Below are 22,070 nucleotides of genomic sequence, written 5' to 3'. Positions count from 1 at the left end.
CGTTGTAGGCCGTATCTCAAACAGTGATGAGTCAGAGTACAGGAAAGAGATAGAGAGCTTAGTCGCATGGTGTCATGACAACAGCGTTTCCCTCAATGTCAGCAAAACAAAACAGCTGGTCATTGTCTTCAGGAAAGGGGGCGGTGTACATGCACCTGTCTATATCAATGGTGCCGAGGTCAAGAGGGCTGAGAGCTTCAAGTTCCTAGGAGTGAACATCACCAATAGCCTGTCTTGGTCCAACCACATGGATGCCATGGCGAAGAAAGCTCACCAGTGCTTCTACTTCCTCAGGAGGCTAAAGAAATTCATTATGTCCCCTTTGACAATCACCAACTTTTATCAATGCACCATAGAAAGCATCCTATCTGGATGCATCACGGCTTGGTATGGCAACTGCTCTGCCCAGAACCACAAGAAACTGCAGAGAGTTGTGGACACAGCCCAGTGCGTCACAGAAACCAGCCTCCCCTCCATGGATTCTGTCTATACCTCTCGCTGCCTTGGTGAAGCAGCCAGCATAATCAAAGACCCCACCCACCCGGATCATTCTCTCTTCTCTCCTTCTCCAGGCAGACAATACAGGAGCCTGAGGGCATATACTACCAGGCTCAAGGACAGCTTCTATCCCACTGTGATAAGACTATTGAATGGTTCCCTTATACATTGAGACAGACTCTTGACCTCACAATCTACCTTGTTATGACCTTGCACCTTATTGTCTACCTGCAATGCACTTCCCTGTAGCTGTGACACTTTACTCTGTATTCTGTTATTGTTTTTACCCTATACTACCTCAATGCACTGTGTAATGAATTGATCTGTACAAACAGTATGCAAGACAAGTTTTTCACTGTCCCATACCAAACTTTTCCGCGTCAGAAAAGTGATGATGTGGGAAGGTGCACACTGCATGCACCTCTTCATTTGATCACCAGCTTCCACTAAGTTCTTCTTCTCACCAGCATGCCAATCCTTCACTTCCCCACACCTGTCATTTAAGCATGACAGGCACATCCTCTAAACAGCTCACAAAACCCTTTTACTAACATATTCCCTTCTTTCTTGCATGTGAAGTTTGAGCATCACTTTGGATAGGAGGCTACCTGCACCCCTCTTATCAAAGTAAAGGTGTTGACTATCTTAAACATGTGGACTGCCAATGCAGAAGGAACATCAAATAGGGTTTCAGGCCAGATTTTAATACATTTTTTCTTCTAGTTTTTATTTCACCGTGCTCATTCAATATGACAAACACCTCATGTTTTCGTCAATGATTTACCATTTTGCTGACCATCACACTGCAAGCTTACTCTCTGTTTCTTTCTTCCATTTCAGGCACTGAAGATAAGGAGACAACACTTCCATGACAAGAAGCTTTTGTGTTCTCACTAGAAATCCATAAAGGGAAAATTTCAAATGGCCTTCCGCTATCCCAAGCAAAGAGTTGCTTCCTCCTCTCCCCTCCCTATTACATGCAAAGCCTTGTTGATTTTTGTAAATGGGAAATATGCAGAGGGTGGAATTATTTATTTACCAATAACTGGGGAGAAAAGAAATTACTACCTATTTTTCAAGAATGAAAAAACACGTTCTACAGTTTCCAAGAAAAAGGCTTAGAGACACTCATCCAAATCCTTGCAATATTGCTGTGAAGTTCCACACCATGTAACAGCATGATCAGTAAGGCACTGGGTCATCAACCAGTACATTTTATTTTATTTACAGCGTGGTAACAGGCCCTTCCGTCCCAACGAGTCAGCGCCGCCCATTTTTAAACCCCCAAATTAACCTACCCATACGTCTTTAGAATGTGGGAGGAAACCGGAGCACCCGGACGAAACCCACGCAGACACGGGAGAACGTACAAACTCCTTACAGACAGCGACGGGAAATGAACCCCGATCGCTGGCGCTGTAATAGCGTTGCGCTAACATAGAATAGTACAGCACAGGAACAGACCCTTCGGCCCACGATGTTGTGCTGAACTAATTAAACTAGTAATTAAATGCCTAACTAAACTAATCCCTTCTGCCGACACAATGTCCATATCCCTCCATTCTCTGCACATTCATGTGCTTATCTAAGAGCCTCATAAGCGTCTCTATCATATTTGCCTCCACTATCACCGCTGGCAGCACATTCCAGGCACCCACAACTCACAACACTCTACATAAGAAACAAAATTCCCCCCCCCCCCCCCCCCACATCTCCTTTGAACTTAGCCCGTCTCATCTTAAATACATGCCCTCTAGCATTAAACATTTCAACCCTAGGAAAAAGATACCAGATGCCTACTCTATCTATGCCTTTCATAATCTTATAAAGTTATCAGATCTCTCCTCAGCCTCCACCACTCTAGAGAAAACAACACAAGTTTCTCCAACTTCTCCTTATAACACATGCCCTCTAATCTAATCTGCATCCTGGCAAACCTCTTCTGCACCCTCTCCAAAGCAGTCACATTCTTCCTATAATGGGGCAACCAGAATTGAATGTAATACTCCAGGTGCAGTCTAATTAGAATTTTATAAAGCTGCAACATAACTTCTTGACTCTTGAACTCAGTCCCTTGACTAATAAAGGCAAGCATGCTATACACCGCCTTTACCACCCTATCAACCTGTGCAGCCACTTTTAGGGAGCTATGGACTTGGATCCCTCTGTACATCAATGCTGTTAAGAGTCCTGCCATTAACTGTGTACTTTCCCTTTACATTTGATCTCCCAAAATGCAGCACCTCACATTTGGCTGGATTAAACTCCATCTGCCATTTCTCTGCCCATATCTGCAACTGATCCATATCCTGCTCTATCTTTTGGGAATCTTCTACACTATCCTCAACACCACAAATCTTTGGATTGTCTGCAAACTTACTAACCCATCAATCTACATTTTCATCCAGGTCATTTATAAAAATCACAAACAGTAGAGGTCCCAGTACAGATCCCTGTGGAACACCACTAGTCACGGACCTCCAACCAGAGTAAGTCTCATTGATCACTACCCTCTGTCTTCTATGGGTAAGCCGATTCTGAAATCAAACAGCCAAGTCACCATGGATCCCATGCATCTTAATCTTCTGGATGAGCCAACCATGAAGGACCTTGTGAAACACCTTATTAAAACCATGTAGACAACATCCACTGCTCTGCCTCCTCAAAAATCTCAATCAAATTAGTAAAACACGACTTGCCCCACACAAAGCCGCGCTGACTGTCCCTAATTAGGCCATGGTTTTCCAAATGCTCATAAATCCTATCCCTAAGAATCCTCTCCAATAACTTCCCTACCACTGACATGAGGTTCACTGGTCTATAGTTTCCAGGATTATCCTTAGTTTCCTCCTTGAATAATGGAATAACATCAGCTACCCGCCAGTCCTCCAGGACCCCATCTGTGGCTAGAGAGCACACAAAGATCTTGGTCAAGGCTCTAGCAATCTCATCTCTTGCCTCTCTCAATAACCTGGAGTATCCCTTCAGGTCCTGGGGACTTATCCACTTTAATGTTCTTTAAGAGACCCAACACCACCTCCTTCTTTACCTCAAAGTGCCCTAGCATATTAGCACGCTCCATACTGATCTCCCTATGCTCCATGTCTTTCTCTTTGGTAAATACCAACGCAAAGTACTCATTTATGGACCTCACCCACATCCTCCACCTCCAAGCACATGTTCCCTCCTTTATCCTTGAATGGTTCTACCATCTCTTTAGTTATTCTCTTGATGTATGTATAGAATGCCTTTATCACACTTACAAGTTGCCCATCATATAGAAATGTACGTTGATTCCCAAGAAATTACAGCCAGTCAAAAGACTCTTCCACATTTACACCTGTTGTATTATTTTTTACCACACAGTGTACCATGGTGCTTCACTCATCAGTTACAGTCTTTTTTTTATCCTGCGTTTATTCTTTTCACTGGTTATCTTTCCCATGCATTTTTTCTGCTCTTTATCTGTTTCAAGCCAGCCAGTTAGCACTACAATTTACTTGTTTTTTCCAAATATTCCAATCTTAAGTTATTGTCTTCTGACTTACTCCAACTGTATTCATTATTGATATTTCCAGCACACCTACTACACACTGCCTTATTTCCAACTGACCTTTAAATTATTCAGAAATTATTCAACTGAAACTAATCCAGCAGAGGATAAGGCCACTCTTAACCTGTGCAACTTTATGGCCAACACATAAAAACCTATTCCATAACTTACTTTTCTTTGTAAATCTGTATAACCCCAACATATTCATTGTGCATATGAGACAATTACCAATTATATGCTAAATTCTATTTTTTATGAGGTGACAAGGTTGGATATCTTGAATAAACACTGCAGTGTTTTATCATCCATTATCCCTATCAAAATGATATACTGTGGCGACTTACCTTCGACGCAAGTGAACCGGCTCCGAAGTTGGCCCACGCGTTGGCAGTCAGGCCAGCCGCAAAATGGCGCTGGGCCTCCTTCTCCACCAGCGAGGGGAGAAAGCCCACATGTGGGAAGGAGTTCGGCTGGGGCACCTCTGACGTCATCGCCGCGCGTCAAGCGCGGGAACTTAACTGTCTAAAAGCCAGCGTGGCAAGGTTCGAATAAACCAGTCTCGAGTTCAACCCACCGACTACTCGTCGTTATTCCTAGCTCAGTGCATAGCCCATCGCTACATTGGTGACCCCGACGGTCCAAATGGGATTTGGACCGAAGATGATCGACCCTTCATCTGTTCACACAGTTTCGCTGAAACTGCCACCCTTCTGGACGCTGCGACCACGCCTGTGGTTTGACCAAGCAGAGGCCCAGTTCCAGATTCAGCAGATATCTTCTGACTCCACGCGTTACTATTACGTGGTGAGCTCCCTTGACCAGGAGACAGCCTCCCAGGTTGAGGATTTCATACAGTCGCCCCTGGAGGAGGGCAAGTACGCAGCATTCAAAGCGCTGCTCATTCAGACCTTTGGCCTCTCACGACGGGAGCACGGTGCCCACTTGCTGCACCTGGACAGTTTGGGGGACCAGCCGCCATCAGCATTAATGAACGAGATGTTGGCCCTGGCTGACAGACACAAGCCCTGCCTTATGTTCGAGCAGGCGTTCCTAGAGCAACTGCCCGAGGACATACATCTGCTACTGGCTGACGCAGATTTCAGTGACCCCCGGAAGATAGCGGCCTGGGCAGACGTGCTGTGGAAGGCCAAGAAGGAAAGCAGGGCGTCCGTTGGCCAGATTACCAAGCCACGTGCCCAACGCCAAGACGGACCAGGCCCGGCAACGGAGTGCACACAACCCAGAGGCAGGAGTGAGTATGTCACTGTACAGTGGTGTTTCTACCACCAGCGGTGGGGCGCAGAAGCCCGCCGGTGTTGCCCGCCCTGCGAGTTCTCGGGAAACGCCAAGGTCAGCTGCCACTAATGGCTATGGCGGCTGGCCACCAGGACAGCCTCTTGTACGTCTGGGACAAGCAGTCGGGGCACCGCTTCTTGGTTGCCACCAGAGCAGAAATCAGCGTCTTATCCCCAACGGGATACGACACCCGCAGCAGGGAGCTGGGACCCACCCTGAGGGCCGCAAAAGGCAGCACAATACGCACCTACGGCACCCGCACAGTGCAGCTGCAGTTCGGCGCCACCCGGTTCACATGGGACTTCACACTAGCCGCTGTGGCCCAACCACTCCTGGGGGCGGACTTCCTGCGAGCCCACAGCCTCCTGGTCGACTTGCACGGGAGAAGACTGGTCCATGATAAGACCTTCCAGACATTCTCCCTGGGCGAAGCCAAGTTGCCGGCCCCGCATCTGGCCTCCATCACACTGTTGGACAACGAATTCACCAGAATCTTGGCGGACTTCCCATCGGTTCTGACACCGCAGTTCACGGCAGTATCCCCGGACCACATTCCAACCGAGGGACCACTCCTTCATGCCCGCGCACGACATCTTCCCCCGGACAAGCTCGCCTGACGGAGGAGGAGTTCAAGAGGATGGATGAATTGGGGATCGTACAGTGGTCCAACAACCCATGGGCCTCCCCCTGCACATGGTGCCCAAAGCAGCCGGGGGCTGGAGACCCTGCGGCGAGTACCGCAGGCTGAATGAGGCTACAACCCCAGACCACTACTCTGTGCCGCACATACAAGATTTCGCCACAAACCTGCACGGGGCAAGTGTCTTTTCCAAGGTGGACCTCGTCCGGGGATACCATCAGATCCCAGTACACCCAGAGGACATCCCCAAGACAGCGCTCATCACCCCGTTCGGCCTGTTCGAGTTCCTCCGGATGCCGTTTGGTCTGAAGAACGCCGCACAGACGTTCCAGCGGCTAATGGATGCGGTAAGACGCGACCTGGACTTCGCGTTTATCTATTTGGACGACATCCTCATAGCCAGCAGGGATCGTCAGGAGCATCTGTCCCACCTCCGCCAGCTCTACTCCCGCCTGTGTGATTGTGGCCTCACGATCAATCTGGCCAAATGCCAGTTCGGACTCAATACCATCGACTTCCTGGGCCGCAAAATTACCAAAGACGGGGCAATGCCCCTGCCCGCCAAAGTAGACACTTTGCCCGGCCCAACACCGTCAAAGGCTTGCAGGAGTTTGTTGGTATGATCAACTTCTACTGCCATTTCCTACCCTCAGCAGCCCGTGTCATGTGCCCTTTGTTCACCCTGATGTCAGGTAAAGGCAAGGCCACTAAGTGGGATGAAGAGGCTGCGGCTGCTTTCGTTCAAGCCAAGGAAGCCTTGGCAGGCGCCGCGATGCTGGTGCACCCCAGAACGGACGTTCCAACCGCCCTTACAGTGGATGCATCCAACACAGCAGTCGGTGGGGTGCTGGAGCAACTCATCGAGGGGCGCTGGCAACCCCTGGCGTTCTTCAGCAGGCACCTGCAGCAACCCGAACTCAAGTATAGTGTTTTCAACTGGGAGCTCTTGGCACTATACCTGGCAATCCAACACTTCAGGTACTTCTAAGGGGGCAGGCCGTTCACCGCATTCACAGACCACAAACCGTTGGCCTTCGCGTTCACGAAGGTGTCAGATCCCTGGTCGGCCCGCCAGCAACGACATCTGTCCTACGTCTCCGAGTACACGACGGACATCCAACATGTCTCGGGAAAGGACAACGTCGTGGCGGTCGCGGTCTCCAGACCAGCTATCCAGGCCGTCCCAGGGGGTGGACTATGCGGCCCTGGCGGAGGCGCAGCAGGCTGACGACGAGATGCCCAGCTACAGGACCGCAGTCTCAGGTTTGCAGCTACAAGACTTCCTAGTAGACCCAGGTGGGAGGACCCTCCTGTGTGACGTAGCTACCGGCCAACCTTGCCCTATCGTCCTAGCAGCCTGGCGGCAGCGTATCTTTGACTCCATCCACGGCTTGGCGCACCCATCTATCAGGACAACTGTCCAGATGGTCTCCAGCAGGTTCGTGTGGCATGGGCTTCGCAAGCAGGTCAGCGAATGGGCCAAAACGTGTGTGCAGTGTCAAACAGCTAAGGTGCAGCTGGACACCAAAGCCCCACCGCAGCAGTTCGAGCCCACCCGCTGGAGGTTCGACCACATTCATGTGGATATCATGGGACCCCTGCCAGTGTCACGAGGAGCGCGGTACCTCCTTCAACTATCGTAGAACGGTTCACGAGACGGCCAGAGGCGACCCCGCTCACTGATAACCTCTGCCGATTCCTGCGCCCGAGCACTAATTTCAACCTGGGTAGCACACTTCGGGGTACCAGCCCACATTACCTCTGACAGAGGCGACCAGTTCACCTCCAGCCTGTGGTCGGCTGTGGCCAGCCTGTTGGGAGCACGGCTACACCACACAACTGCATACCACCCACAGTCAAACGGACTGGTGGAGCGTTTCCACCGTCACTCAAAGTCGGCTCTCATGGCCCGCCTGAAGGGCCCTAACTGGGTAGACAAGCTGCCCTGGGTTCTGCTCGGAATCCGCACAGCACCCAAAGAGAATCTGCACACCTCGTCGGCTGAGCTGGTGTACGGCGCACCCCTGGTTGTCCCAGGAGAGTTCATACCAGCTCCAAGGGGGCAAGAGGAAAAACCGGTGGCAGTCCTGGACAGACTACGTGATAGGCTCAGCAGCCTGGCCTCCGTACTGACTTCATGGCACGGACAGACCCCGAACTGCGTACCCAAGGACCTGCAGAACTGTAAGTTTGTTTTTGTATGGAGGGGCGCACACCGGCCACCGCTACAGTGGCCGTACGAGGGGCCGTTCAAGGTACTCAAGAACAATGGGTCCACGTACGTTCTGGACATTGAGGAGAAAGAGGAAGTTTTCACGGTGGACTGGCTCAAACCAGCACATGTGAACTTGGAGCAGCCGGTTGAGGTTCAGGCTCCATGGCGCAGGGGAGGACCGCCTAGACAACAGCTGATACAGACTATGGACAGTGGGGGGCGTATCGCCGGTTCTGGGGGGGAGGGGGGGGTGGTTTGTGTTATGTGCCGACTCACCTTCGACGCAAGCGAACCGGCTCCAAAGTCAGCCCGCGCTTCGGCAGTCAGGCCAGCTGCAAAATGGCACTGGGCCTCCTTCTCCAACAGCGAAGGGAGAAAGCCCGCCCACGGGAAGGAGTTCGGTTGGTGCACCTCTGACGTCATCGCCGCGCGTCGAGCGCGGGAACTTAACTATTTAAAAGCCAGCGCAGCAAGGTTCGAATAAACCAGTCTCGAGTTCAACCCACTGACTACGCATCGTTATGCCTAGCTCAGTGATAGCACTTCGCTACAATACAATAGCTTTTGTCCAGAGTTTGAAAGAGTCTGCTTACTAACACAATTTGTAATTACTGTTTATTTATGTTGTGCTAGTCACTTTGTAATGTCTATTGAGATCCCCACTATTTAGGGGATGATACTCTTTTTTTTAATATATATAATTGGAGAATAATGCATGTTCTCTCGACACTTTCTATGCGAGCATCTTAAACAAGACCCACAATGACCTATCAGCCATCATATGCATGAGTGATAAATAACAAGGAAGGTGCTTGACAACTCAAGACATCAAGTGTGAATTTCAGTAGTTCGGCAGTCTTGGAGGAAAAAGGAGTCACTCAGTGGGCAATTAATTAACGTTTATGAGTAGTTATCATTTTGGTTCTTCTAGAAGAGGTTTAGAGGGATATATATAAGCTGTTTGCAGGTGGCACTTTCATTCTTAGTGCAATCAAATAGCTAAAATAATCCTTAGTTGCACTTCACATCTCTCAGGGCAAATATTGATGTGAATAGAATGGTATAAGGGGGCACAGTGTTCAGGACCAGCAAGGGGTAAAATTTCATGGATTCCTCCAGTCTCCCACTCACAACAGTCACTTCTTGTGCTTTATTGCTGTGACAGTGACAAGTATTCTCTAAACTGGACACTTGAGTACAAACATGATCTGCAACTTAAACCTAGCAGAGCTACTCAGAGCTGGCTGCTGTTTGAACCGAACCATGCCTACAAATCAAAGACGGGCTTGTGAAAGTGGTAAACACAAAAGAATGAACATTCTAGATGGCTAATGCATCATTTTTATGACACATTGTGGCTGATGTGTGGGGTTGATGTGGGTTCGATGAGTGCCTCATCAGTATCCTCATCATGATCACACTACTGTGCTGTGGTATGTGCCCTGACTTGATTGTAATTGCTTGAATCTGTTCCTGCTGCTCAGAAGCACAGACCAATATGTAATAAAACAGCAAGAGTTCAAGGTTAACTCTCTGATCACTGAGGCAACATATATCACCAAAAAGGCTCTTTATGAAGTTTCCATACAACGTTAACATGATTTGACCAAGAGTGAAGTAAGTGTTGGATATCTTTTTTCAACAATATTTTAGTGATGATTGTAACAAAAACAAATCTGTTAATCTTTTATTGGCCCGTGAAATTGGCTCTGATACTTTGTACTTAAATTCAAATCTAGTAATGAGCAACTTGAAGTTTGAGCTCTGAAATAACCAAAAACATAATCTAAAGAATTCTGAGAAACTGCGCCTGACACAGAACTGTGACAGATCCTTTCAAAAGATCTGTGAAACAAATTCGGAACAATCTAACTGATGTAGACCTCTCATTACCATCGTAAACTCAGTAATTCCAAATCATAAACCTGCAAAGCTTGAGTAGTAGAGTGAAGGGCATCCAATGAGACTTTTCGTGCTCTTTATTCATTGTCCATAATGATGCAGGAATGGATGCCATGCTGCAAGCTGCAAAAGACATTAAGAGCTTAGCCAGTTAAATAAAGAAAATAAATCATTTTTTATCTTGTAAAGGACTTCTTTTCATGAAATTGCAGCAGTTAAAATAATGAAAATCTTTTGCTCAATAGGTGGTCTTTTTATGTTCCTGAGCTTTAACAATCAGGAAAACCAGGCCACCATGAATGTGTCAGAATCTAATGTTCTAAAGCAGGCAAAGACCATTCACTTTCTTTTGTTAATTGTTAGTTTCTGCAATGTCAGGTATTGTTCAAATCACAAATGTGGGAACATTCTTATTTGACATTTTTCCATAAATAGATGCTGACTGAGAATGACCAGTCAGTGAGACATCTTGTCAGAACCAGGGGGGACCTTACTGGTGAAAAATGAGGCCACGAACCCATGTTGAATGAATGACAGTTAATAGCCATAAAACTCAAAAGAAATTGGGAAATTGTGAATTGTTAAACGCCAAATTATTTAACATGTATGACTACTGCCTCAGTAAGAAAAGGTTTATTTAAAGGTAAAATTCAAGCATCCTTTCTACTCTGCCCAATTATGAGCTTTCTAAGAGAATGCAAATACTTTCACACCATTTAAATTTCTGCCAATTTCTTACATCTAATGAGATCCACTGCTAAGTTTCTCTTATATATCTGGATATATTGCTTTTTGGTCTGCTTTGTTTTTCAATTATTTCATTTTCGTTATTCTGGAAATAATGAGTAAAGTTTCCATTAACTGTAACTAAGAATGCTAAGAGTAGCAACAGTTACTAGACTGATGTTATGATGGTGATTTAGTAAATATGCATTCCCTATTTTGGAGGCTTTATAGTACAAGTTAAATTAAAAAATTATAGGGAATATTATAAAGAGATATCAAAATTGGATACCAAAGGAAGTATAGCTCCAGGTGTGGAATTATAGATGGAGGAAAGAGGTGTAAACAGATTAATAAGAAAGGAAGAGTTCATTGTATAGCTGGTGCTAGTTATAGACAGTGGCATTTTAATATTCAACTTCAGTCCCCATTTTGGGGAAAGCATAATAAACCCACACATGACGTAAGATTTCAGAAACAGCAAAGACTTAATGGGCTGGAATGTCTCCTATAACTATAAACATTGCATGACATGAAATAAGTGAAAGATAGAAAAGAAAAAAAAATGATATGGGATCCGTCAGTTGCTGATTTCTGAAATTTGACCATTTCTTGAAAGCCATGCAGCCTTCCAAGTGTGTGTCATTATTTCTAAAGTAAATTCTCACACTGGTACTTAACACCACTTGAAAAAGATGCATAAAAGCCAAGTGTTTTTATTAACTGCCTAGTCATTCATACCTTTCTCCTTGCTCTCAGATGGCGGATATTTCCTACTTGCCGTAGTTATGATGTGGGACACATTTTTGCTTAGTTCAGGTTCAATAACTACTGTACTTCAGAACTTGAACCTCATCCTTGCATCCTTCAAGATCATGTGCACATTTTTGGTGGTAACAAGAATAAAATCTGGGATTGGAAAGCTGTGGTAAGGGTGGTATGTAAAACAATCCTAGTAGCCCATTGTGTTTGTGCCGGCTCTTTAAAAACTCTTGAAGTTGTGGTTAGTGCCAATGAGACCTATCTTCAGGATCATACTCATGTCGTAATGCTAGACCTGTGCTCAGTACAGTAACACTGAGTTTAATGCTAGATATACATCTGAATCTGGACTAAGGCCCAGAAGGCAAGATTGAGCGTGATATAGTCCCTGGATATCTAGCCCAGATCTAATTTTGTCCCTGGTGCCAGGCTGTGGGTCTTTGGTCCAGACCAGCATATGATCGGCCCCAGAAACAAAGCCTGGCATTGAGTGGAGTCTGAGGACTGTGGGTACATGGGGTGAATTCAAATCTTACCTCCAGTCTGCAGCTGAAGTTTCCACAAGTCTCCTTCTGCTGCTCATTTTAAGAAGCTGGGGCTGTGCTGTGGATTCCCAGCCACATCCACACAGCTTCTGTTGCTTTATCAGAAAATTGGAGACCCTATATGAAACCTTGGTCATCCTAGTTCCAGGTGTGAGACCACAGGACCAGTAGCACATCAGGCAGCTCCACCATTTTCCCAGAGGTCCCTGAGCCCAGGCGTCATGGGCCTTCACATTAATCCATCTCCTGTGAGTGAACTAACACTTTGTAGAAACCAGCCTACTTGTAATTCCCTTCTGAATCTGCTAAAATAATACCAGAAAATGGTTGGCTGATTTCATTGAGTGAGCCCGAAAAACTAATTCCATGTTGTTTCTGACAACAGTAAATCTAAAGTTTGGTGCTAATTGTTGGTGCTAAATCACTGGCAACAATACTCCTTTTGTTAAACAGTTGTTTTTTATTACTTTTAGACTAATGTTAGTTTGTGGTGTAAACAAAATCACTGTTATGGTAAGGCAGAACTCTTTGACAACCCAAATTTTTCTTAATTAATATTTCAACTTCAGTAGGACTTTGGACCATAATGCTATGTTGGGCACTCTGATAGTGTCTGTACACACTAATATTCTATACCTCAGTGATACATTTTGTGACTTTTACTTGGAACGTAATGTTATAATAATTTGACTTGTTATAAAGCAAGGTTTGGTTTACTAAAACCATTTTGAAAACTGATTGGGTGGAACTTAAATCAAAATCATTATAAATTATAAATGTGCAATTTTTGCAATTCACATTAGTTTTTAGCCCATGCAAAATTTCTGAGAACCTTCCATGGCTGTATACTTCCTGATTCAAATACGTTTATTTTATTTATTTGGGAATGGGCTGGAAAGCTTGGCTAATCATATAATACAGATGCTGCAAGGTTCCATTCAAGATGGTAATCCTCGAAACACAAATTCAACTGTTTCCTACTTGCTTAATCTATCTATGTTCCTCTATAATTTCCTGTTCATATTATCAAACAGATCCCAAGTCCCCATGTGAATCCCTGGGGATTTTTTTTTCAATCAGTTTATTCCATTCCACTATCTTCTATCTCCTGAACAATACCACTCCCATATCACAAGGAATTGTCCAATTCCACATACTCTCAGATTGCTATCACCCAAGACATCAACTGCCCTTTATACAGACACTGATTCTCTTTGACCAGCTCACTCTAGCTGGTATGCTCTATCACTTTATTGCTGAAGATAGAGTTCTGCAAATTCCCCCATACTTAACAGGACTGTTAAAGTGCACACCCAATATTTCACAAAGCACTCAGGAAAATACAAATACACTAGTATTTTCACTGCGATGGCCTCAGAAAGCTGAGCTGAATTACAGTGGAATATCTTCTGTATATTAATATTCATGTCAAATATTCCTATGTGGAAATGCATGTATACTTTAGCCATGATCTATTGGACCTTGTCTGAATACACTACCCAACTGGGCTGTCCTGTGAGTAAGAAATCTTCCTTCATATGGTCAGATAAGATAAGACAAGATAAGATAAGATAATATAAGACAAGATACCTTTACTAGTCACATGTACATCGAAACACACAGTGAAATGCATTTTTTTGCATAGAGTGTTCTGGGGGCAGCCTGCAAGTGTCACCACGCTTCCGGCGCCAACATAGCATGCCCACAATTTCCTAACCTGTGTGTCTTTGGAATGTGGGAGGGAACCAGAGCACCCAGAGGAAACCCACGCAGACACAGGGAGAACGTACGAACTCCTTAGGGACAGTGGCCGGAATTGAACCAGGGTCGCTGGTGCTGTAATAGCGCTATGCTAACGGCTACACTACTGTGCTTTTTTCTCCTTCCTTCTTCAGTTTTCTTCAAGGCTATACTCCTTTGACAAACAATGTGTAAAACAGAGCAGATTAACATGTTCTTGGAGATCTTGGCTTGCTTTACCAGAGCATACTATAGTTACTAATTGTCACATTTTCTGTGGACAGTCAGCAACTCTTCCCTTTGTTTGTGAGCCTCATGCTTAACCTACCTTATTCAATCACCTCAATAGTGCTTTGTTCACTTTTTCTTTTGCTTAGCCATGTTGTGCAATGTATTGTGGGATAAACTAATCAGTTCATAGGGCTCCCACATGTGGGAGTTATTTAAGAAATGGACTGTACAAATTAACCAAAGTTGTTGAACTTTAAGCACAGATTATTCATTCTAATATTCTAAATGTGAAAATAAAAGCTACCAAGTAAAATCTGGTGAGATTTTTAACACTTCATATCATAGTTATTTCATTTCATGCAATTTACAGATACTTCAGATTATATTTCACAGCTTAACCTTAATTTTTATTCAGATCTTAAATAAATCCAAGTCTTGTTTTATTTCTCATTTAGTTTGAGATCCTTGAAGATGATGTTCACCTCCACTCATTTAATACCTGCAGAGACAGCTGCTGCTGACACTTCCACAACTGCACTCAGACTTATCAGAACATTTCTCAGAGACTGTGCAGCTGCTTTTTGAAAGATAATGTCTAAAGCCTGTTATTAAAATAACTTCTCCAAAGATCAAAGTTGATTGATTTTTCTAGCTCTACATATAAACCTCCGAATATATTTATTCCATATGCATAAAACGTATCTGATAATGATAAAGTGTTTTTATTCAAATACTTGTTCTTTCATTATTCTTAGGTTGCTATCTTTTCCCTATTCTGTCAATTCTGATGAATAAAGTTAGAAGCAGGTTTTACAGGGTACAAAGTTAATCAATCAGTAGTTAATTTAGTGACTGCAGCTCTACAGTTACATTTATATGTAATTTCATTTCTCAATCCCAAAGAAAAAGTTGTGTTTTTGAGAGAAATAATATATTCATTTTACAGCTTCAGACTGTTCTAAAGTACTTCACAGTTAATTAAGTACTTTTGAAGTGCCCCTGTTGCAATATAAGAAAAGCAGCAGAAATTTGCGATGAACAACATGATAATAATCAGATGATCTATTTTAACATTTTTGGTTGAGAGAATTATTTTCCAGCACACCAGCAAGAAGTCCCTGATTTTCTTTGAAATAGAAAAATATGACCAGATTTTGGTTTAACATCTCGTTCAGAAGATTGGGCTAAAGAGCAGTCACCACTCACAGAGCACTGCGCTGCAGTCTAAGCTTCGTAGTCAAGCATTCAGATTGAACCTTGGTCCCACACCTTTCAGACGCAAGAGTACATCTATTTGAACCATGGCAAACCACTCTAACAGTGCATTAAGAGATGCCTGTACCTTTTAATTGTTATCCTTGTCTGCTTGCTAAGTTACAGCACTATCTCCTAAAATTAGGTTTTCTCCTGCAGGGGTAGAAATAATGAGCCTGCATTTGTCCTTTGATGATATATTTAAGTACGGTGCAAGGCTGTTTACTTTCAAGTTAAATAAATCCTTTAAAGTTTCCGATGTTAAACAATAAACACAAATAATCATGTTTTGCCTGGATTGTAGGACTTCGAGAGTAACCATTTCTCTATTCAATTTTATTTTTATTGCTTTGGTTTAAGCTATCTCATTTCTCTATACTTTCTAAAAAGTTATGTTTTTCTTAAACTAAGGGTCAATAATAATCAGAGTATCTAGCCTCTAACTAATGTATTCTTCCTGAAATGGAATCAGATCAGAAGTACCACACCATTAAGTACATCGTGGGAGCAGTACCAATTGATAGTAATAATGATTTTGTATCTTATTACTTCTACAAGCAAAAAAATGCCAAGAAATTTGGTGTACTCCAAATGAGGTGAGTGAAGAAAAAATATATTAGAGGAGCTTTGAGTCAGCTTGGGCACCATGCCAACTTCAAATTCAGACTTCATTTAAATGTTGTTAGTAGGCTGTGACACTTAATGACAGTGAATGAATTTTGTATGATTGATCCAAATACCAAAGTGATTTTTTTGGGAGAAATGGTGAAAAAATTGCGATATTTTAAGCTGAATATTAGTTCTCAGACAAGCACTATCCATAATCATCTTCTACACACTGACTGAAGGGAAGGGGAGAGAAGAGGAAAGCAATAGCGATAAGGGACTCTATAGTTAAGGGAGCAGACAGGAGATTCTGTGGACGTGAAAGAGACTCCCGTATGGTAAGTTGCCTCCCAGGTGCCAGGGTCAGGGACATCTCAGGTCGGGTCCACAGCATTCAAAAGGAGGAGAGTGAGCAGCCAGAAGTTGTGGTACACATTGGTACCAACGATGCAGGTAGGAAAAGGGATGAGGTCCTGAAAAGTGAATATGGGGAACTAGGTAGGAAGCTGAAAAGCAGGACCTCAAGGGTAGTAATCTCTCGATTGCTGCCTGTGCCACGCTCCAGTGAGGGTAAGAATAGGTTGATTTGGCAGATGAATGTGTTGCTGAGAAATTGGTATGGGGGGAGGGTTTCAGATTTGCAGATCATTGGGATCTCTTCTGGGGAATGTATGACCTGTACAAAAGGGACGGTTTACACCTGAACTCGAGGGGGACGAATACCTTTGAGGGCAGATTTGCTAGAGCTGTTGCAGAGGTTAAAGTAGTTTGGCAGGGAGATGGGAACCCAAGTGATAGGTCAGAGGTTGGTGCAGTTGGTGTACAGGTTGATGCAGTGTGTATAGAGACTGTGAGGAAGGATAGGCAGTTGATCGGGCAAAATTGCAGTCAGTTGAATGGGTTAAATTGTGTCTATTTTAATGCAAAAAAGTATCAGGAACAGGGGTGATGAGCTTAGAGCATGGGTCAGTACAAGGAACTATGATGTTGTGGCCATTACAGGGACTAAGCTGTCACAAGGGTAGGGATGGCTGCTGGATGTTCCAGGGTTTAGATGTTTCAAAAGGGACAGGGAGGGAGGTATAGAGGTTAGGGAGTGGCATTGCTAATCAGGGACAGTATCACAGCTGCAGAAAGGGGAAATGTCCTGGAGGGATTGTCTACCGAGTCGGTGTGGGAAGAGGTCAGAAACAGGAAGGGAGCAATCACTGTATTGGGAATATTCTATAGACCACCCCCCCACCCTCCCCCACCCCCCCATGAGCAACATAGACACTGAGAAACAGATCGGGAGGCAGGTTTTGGAAAGGTGCAAAAATAACAGGGTTGTTGTCATGGGTGATTTCAACTTCCCTAATATTGATTGGCACCTCCTTAGTGCAAAAGGTTTGGATGGGGCAGAATTTGTTGGGTGTGTCCCGGAAGGATTCCTGATACAATATGTAGACAGGCCAACTAGAGGAGAGACCATTCTGGATCTGGTCAGGTTTCAGATCTCTCAGTGGGTGAGCATTTCGGAGACAGTGACCACAACTCCCTGACCTTTACCCTTGCCTTGGAGAGGGATAGGAGCAGATGGTATGGGAAAGTATTTAATTGGGGGAGGGGGAATTATGACGCTATTAGGCAGGAACTTGGGAGTGTAAATTGGGAGCAGATGTATTCAGGGAAATGCACAATGGAAATATGGAGGTTGTTTAAAGATCACTTGCAGGGGGTTTTGGATAGGTTTGTCCCATTGAGGCAGGAAAAGGATGTTGGGGTGAAGGAACCAAGAATCAGACAGGGCTCTAGAGAGTTACAAGGTAGCCAGGAGGGAGCTTAAGAATGGACTTAGGAAAGCTAGAAGGGGGCATGAGAAGGCCTTGGTGAGTAGGATTAAGGAAAACCCCAAGGCGGTCTACTCGTATGTTAAGAACAGGAGGAAGACTAGAGTGAAGGTAGGACTGATTAGGGATAGAGGAGGAAACATGTGCCTGGAGTTGGAGGAGGTAGGGGAGGTCCTTAACGAATACTTTGCTTCAGTATTCACCTGTGAGAGAGACCTTAACATTTATGAGGACAGTGTAAAACAGGCTGATAAACTAGAACATGTCGATGTTAAGGAGGATGTGTTGGAAAGTTTGAAAAACATTAGGATAGATAAGTCCCCGGGGCTGGATAGGGTATATCGAGGGAAGATATTTCTGAGCCCTTGGCAATGATCTTTGCGTCCTCACTGGCCACAGGAGTAGTACCAGATGATTGGAGGGTGGCAAATGTTGTTCCTTTGTTCAAGAAAGGGAGTAGGAATAACCCTGGGAATTATAGACCAGTTAGTCTTACCTTAGTGATGGGCAAATTATTGGAAAAGATTCTTTGGAACAGGATTTATGAGCATTTGGAAGCATAGCTAGGGATAGTCAGCATGGCTTTATAAGGGGTAGGTCATGGCTCATGAGCTAGAGGATGTGACAACACACATTGATGAGGGTAGAGCAGTGGATGTGGTATATATGGACTTCAGTAAGGCGTTTGATAAGGTTCCCCATGATAGGCTCATTCAGAAAGTTGGGAGGCATGGAATCCAGGGAAACCTGGCTGTGTGGATTCGGAATTAGCTTGCCCATAAAAGGCAGAGGGTGGTTGTGGACAGAGTGCCTTCTGTCTGGAGGTCAGTGACCAGTGGTGTTCTGTAGGGAGCTGTTCTGGGGCCCCTTCTCTTTATGATTTTTATAAATGAGTTGGATGAGGAAGTGGAAGGGTGGGTTAGTAAGTTTGCAGATGACACAAAGGTTGGTGGTGTTCTGGATGGTGTAGAAGGTTGTCAAGAGTTATAATGTGACGTTGATAGGATGCAAAGCTGGGCTGAGAAGTGGCAGATGGAGTTCAACCTGGAAAAGTGTGAAGTGATTCACTTTGGAAGGTTGAATTTGAAGGCAGAATACGGGGTTTGTGGCAGGACTCTTAGCAGTGTGGAGGGACAGAGGGATCTTGGGGTCCAAGTCCATAGATTCCTCAAAGTTGCCGTGCAAGTTGATAGGGTTGTTAAAAAGGCATATGGCATGTTGGCTTCATTAGTCAGGGGATTGAGTTCAAGAGCTGCGGGGTAATGTTGCAGCTCTATAAAACCCTGGTTAAACCATACTTAGAATATTGTGTTTGGTTCTGGTCACCTCACTACAGGAAGGATGTGGAAGCTTTAGAAAAGATGCAGAGATTTACCAGGATGCTGCCTGGATTGGAGGGCATGTCTTATGAGGACAGAATGAGCGAGCTTGGGCTTTTCTCTTTGGAGTGAAGAAGGATGAGAGGTGACCTGATAGAGGTACATAAGATGATAAGAGGCATAGATCGAGTGGACAATCAGAGACTTTTTCCCAGGGTGGAAATGGCTAACACAAGGGGGCATAATTTTAAGGTGATTAGAAGAAAGTATAGGGGGGATATCAGAGGTAAATTTTTTTTTACACAGAGAGTGGTAGGTGCGTGGAATGCCCTGCCAGGGGTGCTGGTAGAGGCAGATACATTAGGGGCATTTAAGAGACTCTTAGATAGGCATGTGGATGAAAGAAAAATGGAGGGGTATGTGAAAGGGAACGGTTAGATTGATCTTAGAGTAGGTTAAAAGGTTGGCACAACATTGTGGGCCAAAGGCCCATCCTGTTCTGTAATGTTCTATGTTCTATGATTCCATGCACTGTTTACCTTTTCCATTAGATGCCCAAAGATATATCCCATTGGGGAAAAGAGATTGGGTTTTAGTGGTATGAAACAAAGCCCATAGAACCATATTAAATGACACAGAAAATGTACCATTTGAGTTTTATTTCTTTTAGTTTAAAAAGCATATTGAAGTGGATAGAAAACACTTATTGAATAAATATTAAACAAAGATTTACTCAATAAAATTGGTGCGGAAGAATTGTTTGTCAAATGTGTTCAGGAAAGTTTCCTTAATCAATATGTAGAGGTTCCAACTAGAGAGGGCGCGATACTGGATCTCCTCTTAGGGAACGAGACAGGGCAGGTGACAGAAGTGTGTGTAGGGGAACACTTTGGATCTAGTGATCATAATTCCATTAGTTTCAAGATAATTATGGAGAAGGATATGACTGGTCCTCAGGTTGAGATCCTAAATTGGAGTAAGGCCAATTTTGATGGCATCAGAAGGGATCTGGAAGGCATGGATTGGGATAGGCTGTTTTCCAGCAAAGAGATGCTTGTTAACTGGGAGGCTTTCAAAAGTGAAATATTGAGAGTACAGAACTGTATGTTTCTATTAGAATAAAAGGCAAGGCTAGCAGGCTTAGGGAACCTTGGTTTTCGAGGCCCTGGTAAACAAAAAGGTGGCACATATCAGGTATAGGCGATTAGGATCAAGTAACGTACAAGGATCAAATGAAATGCAAGAAAGCACTTCAGAGAGAAATCAGGAGGGCAAAAAGAGGACTGGTCCAGAAGGTTAAGTCACTTGGCATTCAGGATGAAGTGGTCAATTGGATTCAACACTGGCTTAGCAGAAGCCAGAAAGTGGTTGTAGATGGTTGTCTCTCTGACTGAAAGCCTGTGTCTAGTGGTATGCCACAGGGATTGGTGTTGGGTCTGTTGTTATCGTCTACATTAATGGTTTAGATGATAACGTGATAAACTGGATCAGCAAATTTGCAGATGACACCAAGATTGGGGGTGTAGTGGGCAGCAAGGAAGGCCAAAGCTTGTAGTGTGATCTTGACCAGTTAATGGGCTGAAAAATGGCAGATGGAATGTAATGCAGACAAGTGTGAGGTGTTGCACTTTGGGAGGACAAACCAGAGTAAGGCTTACACAGTGAATGGTAGGGTTCGGAGGTGTGCGTTAGAACAAAGGGACCTGGAAATACAGATCCATAGTTCCTTGAAAGTGGCGTCACAGGTAGATAGTGTCATAAAGAGAGCTTTTGGCACTTCGGCCTTCATTAATCAGGGCATTGAGTACAGGAGTTGGGAAGTAATGTCGAAGTTGTACAAGGTGTTGATGAGTCTGAATTTAGAGTATCATGTGCAATTCTGGTCACCTACCTACAGGAAAGTGATCAATCAGCTTGAAAGAGTGCAGAGAAAATTTACTTGGACGTTGCCAGGACTTGAGGACCCGAGTTACAGGGAAAGGCTGAATAGGTTAGGACTTTATTCCCTGGAGCACAGGAGAATGAGGGGAGATCTTATAGAGATATACAAAATTATGAGGTGTATAGATAGGGGAAAAAGCCTGCATGCATTCACCCCAAGGCTGGGTGAGACCAAAACTAGAGGACATAAGTTTAGGGTGAAAGCTGAAATATTTAAGGGGAATCTAAGGGGAAACTTCTTCACTTAGAATGCTGCAAATATGAAAGGAGCTGCCAGTGGAAGTGGCAGATGTGGGTTCAATTGTAACAAGTTTAGATAGATACATATGGCTTGGAGGGATATGGTCTGGGTGCAGGTATATGGGACTAAGCAGATGATCAGGCAGCATGGAGTAGATGGGCCAAAAGTCCTGTTTCAGTGCTGTAGTACTGTATGACCTCAATAGTAACCTGGTGATTGAGATACTGATGTCCAGTTAACCTTATTTTAATGAAGTATTAAAAGCAATGTGATTACTTTTGATGACACTAAAAAGTTCCTCCAGGTTTCACTAATGGGAATGGAAGAAAGGAAGTCTTCTTTCCTCCATGTTCTGATAATGTGATTGGATGCAACAGAATCAACATGAAAGCAGAATAAATGCACACTGGAAATTCTTTCCAAAGAAAGATTCTACACAGCAATACCAGTGCACATTTGCAACTAGGGTAGGGACAACTGTACTTGGTCAATGCAACATCTTTGTCCTTCTCATACTTCAAAGCCTAAACTGGGCTAGCACCAAATATGCACCAGTGGTGGTCTCTCAATGCAAGGGCTGACACCTTTATATTGTGAACCTGGGGTGGAGAATGTTACGCAGAACAATCTTAACTGGATTTTAAACCTGGTTCATTCAATGCCAGGCTACTGTCATTTGAACCAGACTCAAGAATGCAGGTCACCATTACTGACTCTGAAACACACCAGCCAAAAGAAACACAAAAGATGTGGCCAAATGCAGAAGCTATTTCCT

General features: G+C 44.3%; 1 long non-coding RNA gene across 1 annotated transcript; it reads left to right on the top strand.

Moving 5' to 3' along the window:
- Positions 1-9,755: 9,755 nt before the first annotated feature.
- Positions 9,756-14,676, top strand: LOC127568414 (uncharacterized). Its single transcript, XR_007956007.1, has 3 exons — positions 9,756-9,819; positions 11,587-11,755; positions 14,561-14,676. It is a non-coding gene; the product is annotated as an uncharacterized LOC127568414 (long non-coding RNA).
- Positions 14,677-22,070: the final 7,394 nt, after the last annotated feature.

This window comes from Pristis pectinata, chromosome 1 (genome assembly GCF_009764475.1).
Source record: "Pristis pectinata isolate sPriPec2 chromosome 1, sPriPec2.1.pri, whole genome shotgun sequence".
NCBI lineage: Eukaryota > Metazoa > Chordata > Chondrichthyes > Rhinopristiformes > Pristidae > Pristis > Pristis pectinata.
The sequence above is the reverse complement of the archived record's forward strand: the minus strand, read 5'-3'. Positions and strand labels throughout refer to the sequence as shown.